Source organism: Myotis brandtii, unplaced genomic scaffold (genome assembly GCF_000412655.1).
Source record: "Myotis brandtii unplaced genomic scaffold, ASM41265v1 scaffold351, whole genome shotgun sequence".
Classification (NCBI taxonomy): domain Eukaryota; kingdom Metazoa; phylum Chordata; class Mammalia; order Chiroptera; family Vespertilionidae; genus Myotis; species Myotis brandtii.
In genome coordinates this window covers 1,524,856-1,537,670 of record NW_005363502.1, presented here as the reverse complement: position 1 = coordinate 1,537,670, position 12,815 = coordinate 1,524,856, and positions in this window count along the sequence as shown.

Sequence of the window (12,815 nt, the reverse complement as noted above, 5' to 3'; positions counted from 1 at the left end):
GCACTGGGGAGGCGCAGGTGCGGGTCTCTGGGCGCCCAGTTTTCTGCTGCCTGACCGAGATGACAGCCACGCCGGCTCCAGATGCTAATGACTCGCCGAGCTGGACCCTGATATCTGGGATACTTTTCTGCGGGTTATTCTTAACAATCAAGTTTTTCAAACATGAAGCACTCGGAAGAAAATGTGCAGACTCACCCCCACCGCTGTGGTCCTACCGGCGACTTCGCTCATTGAACAGTTGACCCTTGACCGGAACGGGTCTGAACGGTAACGGTCCACTTGGAAACGGTTGTGGGTTTTTTTTACCCCCAATAACTACAGCCCACCCGCCCTTCACCTGCTGAACCTCGGCGTCCACACCGGGGGTCCCACAGCTGCGGATGGAAACAGGGCTTTCGCGTTGCCAGGCAGATTCGCCACCCTAGACAGGAAACGTTGCTTTCCACCAGGGGCTGGTTGAATCTGCATTTCCCAAGTACCAGGTGTTGAGCCAAAAGTTGTGCGTGGATTTTCCACTGGATGGGGGTCCGCTCCCCAACTTCCCGCACTGCCTGGGAGTCAACTAACTGAACTGTCTTCTCACTTCATAAATAGTGTTGCTAATGCCAGCAGCCCACCCTCTGCTCTAAGTGCCATCCCCGCCTGCCTCCTCACAAGCATCGCTCTAAAAATTCTCTCCTGTCGCTCCCACATCACTAGTAGTTTCCTCTCTGATGCGTCATTTTCCTCGACAGCATTCAAACAGGAGTTATTTGTTCTACTATTAGAAAAATAGATACATTAATCAGCTGTTCTCAACCTGTGGGTCGCGACCCCTTTGGGGGTCGAACGACCCTTTCACAGGGGTCACCTAAGACCATCGGAAAACACATATATAATTACATATTGTTTTTGTGACTAATCACTATGCTTTAATTATGTTCAATTTGTAACAATGAAATTGGGGGTCACCACAACATGAGGAACTGTATTAAAGGGTCGCGGCATTAGGAAGGTTGAGAACCACTGCATTAAATGGATGCTGGGCATTACCTTATGGGTCCTTGACCAGAAAATTCCATACTGGCTGATGAAGATTATGTTTCTGGAAGAGGCTGGAACTGCAGGTATTAAATCTCGGTTTGGTATCCTGGGCTTTTTGCACCAGGGATCCTATGTGTGGCCTCTGCTTTCAAGCAAGGGCTCACTACGCGAGGTGCCTAGAAGCCAATACTGTGGCACCAGATTTTGAGAGGGAACAACAACAAAAAACAAACTTTATCGTAAGCTCCACCAGCAAGGAAATAAGAGGCAACGCTCAAATCTGTCTCCCCATCCCAGGGTCAGAGCGCTATTTTTTTTAAAGGGAGGGGATTCTCTTTCCTTATTTTTATTTTTTTTTAATCCTCCCCCACGGATATTTTTCCATTGATTTTTAGACAGAGGGGGAGAGACAGAGAGAAACATTGAAGTGAGAGAGACACATTGATTGGTTGCCTCCTACACAGTACTGAGCCTGCAACTGTGATACAAGTTAAGTGCCCTTGATCAGAATCAAACCCTGGACCCTTTAGTCTGCAGGCCGATGCTCTATCCACTGAACAACCGGCTGCAGGGGTGGGCAAACTTTTTGACTCGAGGGCCACAATGGGTTCTTAAACTGGACCAGAGAACCGGAACAAAAGCATGGATGGAGTGTTTGTGTGAACTAATATAAATTCAAAGTAAACATCATTACATAAAAGGGTACGGTCTTTTTTTTTTTTTTAGTTTTATTCATTTCAAACGGGCCAGATCCGGCCCGCGGGCCGTAGTTTGCCCACGGCTGGCTAGGGCCAGAGTGAGATTTAAGGGGTTGAGGGAAACAGGCTGGTTTTCGGAAGTGCTGGCAGGGCAAGTTTCCATTGGGGAATTTTGGAACTTGGCCATTTCTGGTAAGATATGGTAAGGGACTTTAGCATTGGATCTTCCTGGACAACAGACTTTTAGCTTCTGAAAGGGGTCCTTTAGTTCCTTGGCGTGGGTGGGGAGGGGAGGAGTTGAAACTTTGGTTCCAGGTGTTACTGGAGGTCAAAACTCCCTCTACTTAAGCTTGTTCTGTTGTCTCTGAAAAACAACTCAGCATCTTGTTAGGGGCAGGATAAGATCATTTTGAACTGATTCTGCAGTTACACCTGTGGGTTTGTTTCTTCAACACTATCAAAATACAGCTTCATTTAAAGTTTATCTGAACTCCACACTTTCCCCTAAAGTCCTAAAACAACTCCATTTTTTTCCGTTTGTGAACCTTGAGGACTAAGAAGGGCTCCTGGAGGCTAACTTAAAAAAAAAAAAAAAAAAAAAAAAAAAAAAGGAAAGCAAAACCTAGCAGTCATTTCTGCACATGGGGCTTCTCAGCAAACTGCACTTTGCAGAGAAGCCTCTGCACTGAGCTGCCTACCTCTGTGCTACTCAACTGTTTGCCTGAGCTGGGTTCCTGCAACCTGAGCCAGGCCTTACAAACAAGTTTCTGGCATCCTATTTCAACTGAAGCTTTCCCCATCCAATCAGAGATGTGCAGCTCTGACCAACCAAAGCAGCTCTAAAAAAAAAAAAAAAAAAAAAAAAGATGTTTTTCCCACAAACTAATGCTCTATTTTCCCAACTGATCTTTGCACTAAATTCAGGGAAAGTTGTTTGTACTGCCTCACCTTGCCTCTCCTTTCATGCTCCCCTGAATACCCTCTCAACCGGCCTTTTCCTCCATCACTCCAGAGAACTATTCTCTTGTCAAGGTCACTAATGACCGCCCTATGACCTTCATTCTCATCTTGTTTGACTCATCTGAAGGACTGGATAAAACTGAGCCTTCTCTCCTTGACATTCTTTCTTCCATTGGCTTCCAGAGAGCCCCACTCTGGTTTTCCTACCACATCACAAACGGGCTTCCCTTCTTAGTTTGCTTTTCTGTCTTCCTCTCTTTCTAGACCACTTAATGTTCAAACTGAGTCTTAGTTTCTCTAGCTTACATTCATTCCCATATTCTATGATCTCATTCAGTCTCATGGCTTCAAATACCTTCGATATGTCGACAGCAACTCTAACATTTAAATCTCCAGCCCAAACCTATTTTTTTGAACTCCAGACTAATTAATCCAACCACCTATCTGACATTTTCACTTGGATTTTGACATCTTAAATGTAACATTTCCAAAGCTGAACTGTTTATTTGCTCCACTGAATTTTCCCCTGTCTCAAAGGCAATTCCATTCCAGTTACTCAAAATGAAAATCCTAATTTCTCTCTTTCTCTGAAACTCCACGTTTAATCCATTAAGAAATCCTATTAGGCTCACTTTTTAAAAATCCTCTGGAGCTTGACAAATTCTCCTTCTCTCCACAGATGCCATTCTGTTCCAAGCTGTCATCATCTCCCACCTGGATTACCTCAGTAAAGGTCTCCCTGCCTCTACTTTATCTTCCTCAAACTACTCAAAAATGGCATCCAGAGTGATATTTTAAAACTATTTTTCACATTATTCCACATATCTGTTTAAACCTTTTCAATGGCTTTTCATCTATAATAATAAAAGGGTAATATGCTAATTAGACCAGATGTCTTCCGGATGTCATTCTGGACGTCTTTCCTGACAAAGTCAGGGCTGGAAGGAAGCCAGCCTGGGTCCTGTGTGCCTGCAGGCAGCTGGGAGAGGGAAGCAGCCTGGGTCCCGGGTGCCTGCCAGTAGCCAGAGAAGGGAAGCAATCCAGGTTCCGGGTGCCAGAGGGAAGCCGATGCCGGCAGCCGGGGGAAGGCTTACTCTTGCACAAATTTTCATGCATCAGGCCTCTAGTCTGTATATATAAAAGCCTAAGTGACCAGCTGACCAGCCAGTAGCTATGACATGCAATGACCACCAGTGGGCTGAAGCTCAACGCAGAAGCTGCTGAGCTGCAGTGACTTGGCAGCTGCGGTTCTCAGGTGACGCACCTGAAACCAGAGAGGAGGGAGCCTGATTCCAGGGTGTGTCACTCGAGAATAGCCCTCTTGTGATCCGGGACCCCTTGGGGGATATCAGAGAGCCAGTTTCAGCCCGATCCCCGCAGGCCAGGCCTATGGACCCCACCGGTGCACAAATCCGTGCACCAGGCCTCTAGTCTTAGAATAAAAGCCAAAGCCCTTAGATACTAATGATTTGCCTCCTCTTACTTCTCTGTCTTCATCAGCCTGATACTCCCCCATTCCTACAATGGCTCCTTGCTGTTGCCCACACATACCATACACATCAACCTTCCAAGGCCAGTGAACTTGCTGTTCTCTCTGCCAGGAATGAAAATATCCAGATATCTGGAATTATTTTCCTCACCTACTTCAGTATTTATTGGTATTTAATCTTCTCAATGATTCTTACTCTAACCTTCTATTTCAAATCACAACCCCTTCTTTCCTTAATCTTATTTTGCTCATTATAGCACTTATTGTATATATCATACTAAATAATCCATATTTACTTATTGTGTTATAATATATTATCTGCCTCCCTCACTAAAATGTAAGGTCACAGGACAGCAAATTACATCTGTTTTGTTTGTTGATGTATTCCAAGTGGCTGATACATGGAAAAGATCTAATAAATACTTGTTAGATAAATCAATAAATTTGTATGTTCGAGATATAAACCTCAAAGCTTTTTTTATGCTTTATGAATACATTCAAGGATGAGAAAAGCCACAGGAAAATTACGAGTCAGTGAACTTTTTTTTTCAAAGCAAAATTTAGAAAAAATAAAACTGAAATTGACTTTTAGGAAGATTGGAATAAGCAAGGTATGACCGTTCAGAAAAATAAAAAGATCCATTAGTTGAGCATGGATAAGAGATCTTTTTTATTTTCCACAGAAAATAATGCTCCATACTCTGTCATGAGGAGGTAAAGAATACTAAGTAGATAATTGTAGAGGGGGGGAACAAAAGAAGAAAATGGCAGCATACCACACAACCCTGGAACATTAAATAAGTGGGAATAGGGAAATTTCCATCCTCCCTCACTTCATAAAAAAGGAAAGCCTCCAATTCTGATGTGATGTGCTACATCACCCACAATATTCTCACTGATTATGCCAACCTAGTGCATTTGTTAACATCATTTCTCTGGACTTCAGAATGTAATATTTTATCTAAAACTCAAAATCTAGACAATTTCCCTTCATGATCACTGGCATTCATACACACACACACACACACACACACACACACACACACACACAGCTATTTTATAAATATATGTTCCGCTTTATACTAGATATTTGGAAGTAAATGACAGGAAACAAGCATCCTATAACCTCAGAAATCTCAGGTCTGTTAAAAACCCAGGCAGAGTGCTTAGTGAGCCTAATGGGGTGTAAGTAGGGGAAGGTGAGTGACTGTGAAAGATGAAGGAAGATTTCACAGAGGAGCTGTCATTTGGTTGAGTCTTGAAAGATGACTAGACTATAACCAGATAAAAAAGACAAGAGCTACATTATGGCATTATTTAAAATAAGCAGAAATTGGAGACAACCCAAATGTTCATTAAATAAAGAAGCCAGTCACAAAATAAAAAAATATCATATGATTCCATTTATATGAAATATCCAAAATTGGCATATCTATAGAGATAGAAAGTAAATTAGGCATTGCCTAGGGCTTATGATGCTAGTGGAAACACATTTCTCTATAGGGAAATAAAAATGTTCTCCAAATAGATCATGATGGTGTTTGTACACTCTGTGAATTAACTAAAAACACTTTAAACAGGTAAATTATATGTTATATGAACTGTATCTCAATAAAGCTGTTTTTTAAAAAAAGGTAAGACAGTATATCTTTTTCAATTACAGTTTACATTCAATATTATTTTGTATTAGTTTCAGGTGTACAGTATAGTGCTTAGACAGTCATATACTTTACAAAGTGTTCCCCCTGCTATTTCCAGTACCCACCCAGCACCATACATTGTTATTACAATATTATTGATTATATTCCCTATACTGTACTTTACATCCCCATGGCTATTTTGTAACTACCAATCTGTACCTTTTAATCCCTTCACCTTTTTCACCCAGTCCCCCAACACCCTTCCCCTCTGGCAACCATCAGTCGGTTCTCTGTATCTATGAGTCAAGACAGTTATTTTACACAAAAGAAAAACTTTATGCTGAAACCTGATTGAATAAAAGAGCACAGCAAAAAAGCACCCTCTGGCAGAAGAATAAACACATGGTGGCAGAAAAGAAGCGGGGGAAGAGATGCACTATTGGCCTCACCTTTGAGTTGATGAAATTTATGGACAACGTGGAGACATCACATATCTTAAAGCAGAGTGTGTCGTGTGTGTGTTTGGGAATAAAAAGTTTGGCAGCAATTTGAATGAGGATCTAGAACAGCGGTTCTCAACCTATGGGTCGCGACCCCTTTGGCGGTCAAACGACCTTTTCACAGGGGTCGCCTAAGACCATCCTGCATATCAGATATTTACATTACGATTCATAACAGTAGCAACATTACAGTTATGAAGTAGCAACGAAAATAATTTTATGGTTGGATCACAACATGAGGAACTGTATTTAAAGGGCCAGAAGGTTGAGAACCACTGATCTAGAAGGAAAGACCATTAAGTGAGAACTAGACAATCATTCAATCCTTAGTTAACTGTAGCTGATATGAAAATGGGACTTAACATGAAACTCAAGCAACCTAAAATCTGCACTTCTGGGAAAAGGTGCACAATACATTATAAGTCACGGGTAGTGTTGGTATTTACAAGTTTCATCAATATGCAAATCTTTCATTGAGCTTACATGACAAATGTTTGCAAATATAAACAATATTTTAACAAAGGTAAGTAATCATAACCAAATGTATACATAGTTATATGAGCTATATACGAATGGACATAACTCATGTTAACCAGATAATGGGGAGCAACATTAAAGTCAGGCTGTTTTTAAGAGCACCACATACCAGCAATCACTGAAGTCCTGGAACATGAGTTCTCTGAGATTTCTACTGGTGTGGCAGGATGTTAACAATGGTGATAAGAAAAAGAATGTGCACAAAACACAGCAAATACGAGTTTTCTCAAACAGTAGGTTTCTCAAAGTAGGTTTGTGAACCATTTGCATCCTAGTTTGTGCATATTTAAAACTTAGATTTCTGGGCCCCTACTGAAATGTAGTGAAGTAGGATTTCAGGAGGTGCTGGGAATTTGCACCTGAATAGGTTGCTCAGATGGTTCCTCTCACCTAAAGTTTCAGTAACTCAAAAAAGATTTAGAAAGGAGACTGCTGAAGGTGACAATTATTTAGAGAAATTCATTTCTTTCTGAGTATCCCTACAAAGACAGTCCTCATCCAAACTCATCTTATGCCTGGATTATGTCTCCCCTCCCTGAAATGTGGCCCCCACAGGGCACAGATTTTTTGCCTCCGTGTTAACTGCTGTTAACAGCACCTCAAATGTCACGTCACACCTAGTAGACATTCAAGAAGTACTTATTTAATGAACAACTTGATGAGGCTACATGCTTGTGTACATGTATATCGCAATATGTACAAACATAAAAAAATTATAGAAATTAATTTTGTATGCAGACTTTCTTTCCATTTAGAGAAAACTTACACCAGGTTCTCCGTTAGTACGTCATGTAGTATTCCTATTTTGCTTGAAAGTGAGTGCGGTGCCTATAAGCTAAAGACAGTGAGGAAATAGGCTCTCTTTACTCTGATGGAATCAATGTGCAGCTCTCATTTTATAATCTGACTGCATTTGTCCTTTCAGAAAACTAAAAGCAAGCGTGCTCACCAAGAAAGGCCAGCCTATTAAGGAAAAAAAATTGTATTTTCATAACCAAGAATAGTATTTCCTTTTGGAAGTGCCAAGCACAAATAAATGAGGCTGTAGTTGGTTGGAGTTTGTAGGAATTACAATTTGAAACCTCTAGAATCTTCCAAGGAGTTAGATGAAATTTATGATTTTTAAAACCACAGGCCAAAGCTTCTATTGGGACCTCCAGCTGGCCCTCCATTGCATAGATTTTCTGGGGAAGTTTTCCCCAGGTAGCTGAAGCCCAACTCTAACATGTACCCGGGAGGCCAAATATGCCTCTCAGATTCTATAAGGTTATTTGTGTAGTCGCTTCCTACTTGTATGGGTAGACTGACAAATCAAAGGTAAATGACTAAGAATGTATTTTATTAATTTCATGTGAAAACGTGTATTTTATTTCAAGAGAGGATTTTCTCACCCAGTAAATAGGCAGTCTACACCTATGTAGACAGTGGAGGTAGATTCAAAACAAACAAACAAAAAAAGTAAATACCACCATGTCTCCATATGTTACATTCACATAATGTCAACAACACACAATTAGATTCTTAATGAATGATTTAAAAATGCAACAATGAAAAGGAATTCATTATTTCTTTCCACTCTAAACTGTTCCACCTCCCAGATTCTCTATTTCAAGTAATTAAATCTCCATCTTTTTTTCTCCTTATCCCAAACATATACGCAGTCATTAGGTCAGGGTCTATTGCACCTTCTGACTATTTCTCTCATCTATTTCTTTCCAACTCTCCTGCCATTTTCCAAGTTTAGGCCACTACTCTGTCTTAGCTAAATTATCATAAACACCCTGTTTCTGAGAACCGTGCCTCTAATCTGTCTGCCTTCCTATCCATTCTCTGCTCTACAGTCCACTTCTTATCATCCTTTTAAGACACTCTGTGTATCAGGATGGTCCTTCCTGTTCTTTCTGTCAGCCCACTCCCCTTAGCAATCTCTGCCTTATTATTCCAGACCCAGCAGAAAGAGTGATCTCCCTACATCAAAAATGTGACAATTTCCCACCCCCACTACTGCTTATAACCCTTTAAGAATTCCCTCCTCCTTTTGGATGAGGTCTGAGATTTTTTCCCAAGGATTGAAAGGCCCTTTGTGATCAAACTCCCAGTTACTTGAACAGGCTGAGTTCTCTCAACCTCTGCAATTCAACTCCAGGTGCTCAGCTTAGCCGGATGCAGAATGTTATCTTTCTACCTGAAGGTATTTGTCTATGCTGTTTCCTCTACCTGAACCCTTAAAAATGACTTCCTCACAAAGCCTTAACCTGAAATGTGGTTGGGTGTCTGTGACAGGTTTTATTTTCCAAGAATGGTCACAACAATATCTTCCATGAAACAGGCTTTTCTGCAATGTAATTTTGACAGTCCTCTCAATGAGAGATGGAGTCTAGAGCCCCTCTTCTAGAATTTAGGTGGACTTACGACTTGCTTGTAGCCAATGCATTATGGCAGAGTGAGGTGCTTTTGAGGCCAGGTCAGAAAAGGTAATGCCGCCTTGCTCATTGAAAGACCTGTTTGGAGACTTGAGCCTCTGAGCAAGAAGTCCAACTTGTCTAAGGTTGCCCTACAGTGAGCAAGTCAAGGCACATAGAGGAGGCACCCACATGCAGCCAATGGGTCCTCCCAGTCCAGGAGCCACACAGGTGAGTGAGTGAGCCTTCCTATATTTCTTGCCCAAAGGCAATGGGTCCTTGTCTTTACATCTTCCCATCTTCCCAGCTGAGGCCATCGATATCACAGAGAAGAGACCAGCTTCTGATTTCCTGACTCAGAGAATCCATGAGCACAGTAAAACTGTTGTATCACACCACTACATGTGGGGTAGTTTGTTTGGCAATAGTAGTAAGTGGTGTCTCTGACCCTCTGCATTAACGCCTACCGTGGCATGTCACATTATGTTGTCATGTCATGTGTAAACAGATACATGGCCACAGGACTGGAAACTCCACTATGCTCCTATGTCTAGCACTGTACCTGACTCAATAATTAATAAATTTTCTAGATAAATTTTACACATCATCTTCAACTCTTTTCTTTCTTAAATTTCTAAATTTTTGTATTCTGCTTCCTAAATGCCTTTCAAACATATCCACTCCCCTTCTTGCCAATCTTTAATTCAGCTCATCGTCATTTCTTGATAGGAATCTTAAAGGTCTTCTATCTGGTCTCACTACCACAATTCCTCCCAAATGACATCCTGAAGAAAAAAAAAAACTCTATTTATAAGCCACCCAGTCAATGGTATTCTGTGGTAGCAGCTCTAAATAATTAAGACAGCCTTCCATTTGCTAACTAGGCACAATGTAATGGCAAAGTTTCTCAAACTTTTTGACATAAAATCCTTTTTTCCCCCTTCGATCATCCTGTGATGAATTAGATCTCCATGAGAAATGTTTTGAAACAAACTGAATCTTAACATTGTTAGGCATTTTTATTACTGTTCTACAATTACATAAATGGATCATTAAGTTGGCATTACTTGAAGCAGAACAAATGAAGCCAAATTAGAACCCCAAATGGTATTGAATGTTCTGGCTGGCTTAGATTAATGTGTAAAGTTTTTCTCTAACCTGGGTAAATTTTAATAAATATACTATGAAGAATTCCATGATCACCAAGGAATACACTGCAACCTTTGATAACCAGACGATTCATCATGATAAGGAATGCTTGCAGAGGAGACTCCCACTTTACTGTCACTTAATGGAGGATAATAAATTAGCATTGCACACTCTCCTAAGGTGCCCAATAAAATTCTAACTCATAAAGAAATTCAGGGCATTAAGAAGATGAGCAGCGTAACTAGATGCTATATCAGTGGTTCTCAACCTTGGCTGCACATTAGAATCACCTGGGAATCTTTTTAAAATCCTGATTTCTGGGCCTCATCCTCCGGAAATTCTGTTTCTTTGTTACTAATGTTGTGGCCCCACCCCATAACAAAGAAACAGAATTTCCGGAGGATGAGGCCTAGAAATCAGGATTTTAAAAAGATTCCCAGGTGATTCTAATGTGCAGCCAAGGTTGAGAACCACTGTGCTATATCCTTATGCTTTTTCAAATGGGGAAAATAATTGACTGTTAAAGGTAGTGAATATCTTCTAACCTTTAACTATTTTGGAGTCCCTACTATGGGCAAGGTCCTCTGCTAAACACAGCAGCTTACACCTGTTTGGCTCCAAGGCTGTTCCTGTCTATAACCTCTTCTGACTTGATGGTGGGCTTCTCTCAGAGTTAACACAGTTCAATGGCAGCACCTGTTTTAGAGGGGACAGCACTGCCACCACATACATATGCCCCAAGATCACAGAGTTCTGTTTGCTTGAACCTGTCTCTTCACAGAATGCCTCTACTTAAGGGGGGAAATCAGGCTGCAAAGGAATATCAGAAAAATATTGTGACATGGACATATTTATAATTTTGTACCAAGATATACATGTTACTGAGGAAATTAACTATGAGGCCAAGAGTTTTTGGATGTTTGTTCTCATTACATGAATGCCTGGATCTTTGTTTTTTCTTCACCCAAATATTGTGCCATTACATGGCCAAAGCCAGTAGAGAACTCCTTAGGACTCTGGACTCTGAAAATTTTGACTCAGATCTAATAGTCAAGTAAATGAATAATAACTGCAAGAAATAAGCATGCAATTCTCAGTTTAAAGTGAGCCAGTTTTAATCAACAACTGAGTAATGATTATATTTCATAGGATCATGTCTTTTAATTTTTTCAGAGGTTAGTATCTATTCATATTCAGATTTTTATGTGTGATAATTGACTCTAACTCTCAATAGGTTTTCTAATTAATATTTATGTTCTCTTCTATGACTTAGCACAAATTCAATTTTTTAGTCAACATTGAGGTATAATTAACATATAAAAATGCTCATATTTTATTTTAAAAGTACAGTTCAATGAGTTTTGACATATGTATACATCCATGCAGCCACCAACCCAATCAATATATAGGTTTCTGTCGCTCTAGAAAAACCTTTTATACCTCTTTCTACTTAATCCCCCCTCCCCACCTCCTGCCCAATCAATCAGAGATCTGATTTTAATTATAGGTTAGTTTTGCCTATTTTAGCATTTCATATAAATGGATTAATCCTATACATTTATTTTGCCTCACATACCACCTCTGTGGTTAAAATAAGTATTTTTCATGACATAGAAGCTTTTGAATATAAATATATTTGATCATTCTTTTCTTTGGATTTGTTTCCTAAGAATCAAGTCCATTTGCTGCAAACGCCTTACTCAGAGAACCTGGTCCACCAAATTCAGCATGTTGCCAAAAGCTATTTATAGGTTTTAAATCATCTAAAAACTTTTTCTCTCCCTTCCTTTCCAAAATTTGATCAAAATTTTCACTTGTCAGCCAGAAGAGTTATTTACAGTAAGCATTTGCAATCTGTCTAAATATGTAATAGTGCTATTTTTTCAATTATAGTTTTCATTTGGTTTTTTTTTAGTTTGACTTACCCCCAAAGCTCATGAAAACACTCATACCATTCCTGTGTCTTCATATTTATAATAATCTCTTATTTAATCCTTGAAAAATGTTCCCCCTTTGACTCATCTTGTTAGTCTATTTTTCTCATTTAGCTGTGTGTGTGTGTGTATTTCAGTTATACCAGTGGAAACTTAAAACATGTTTCCCTTAAGATAGAAAATTCTGAAACACTCATCACCATCAAATCTGATACATACCTCAGTGACTTGCCTACATATATGAATAAGGAGCAAGTTGTGTTTAAAGAGAAAAGAAAAACAGGAAGAAGAAAAGAAAGAGAGAGAGAGAGAGAAAGATAGGGGGAGGGAGAGAGGAAGAGAGGAAGTGAGGAAGGGAGGAAGGAAGGGAGGAAGGGAGGAAGGGGGAAGGAAGGAAGGGAGAAAGGAAAGAAGGAAGGAAAAAAGGAAGGAAGGGAGAAGGAAGGAAGGAAGGAAGGAAGGAAGGAAGGAAGGAAGGAAGGA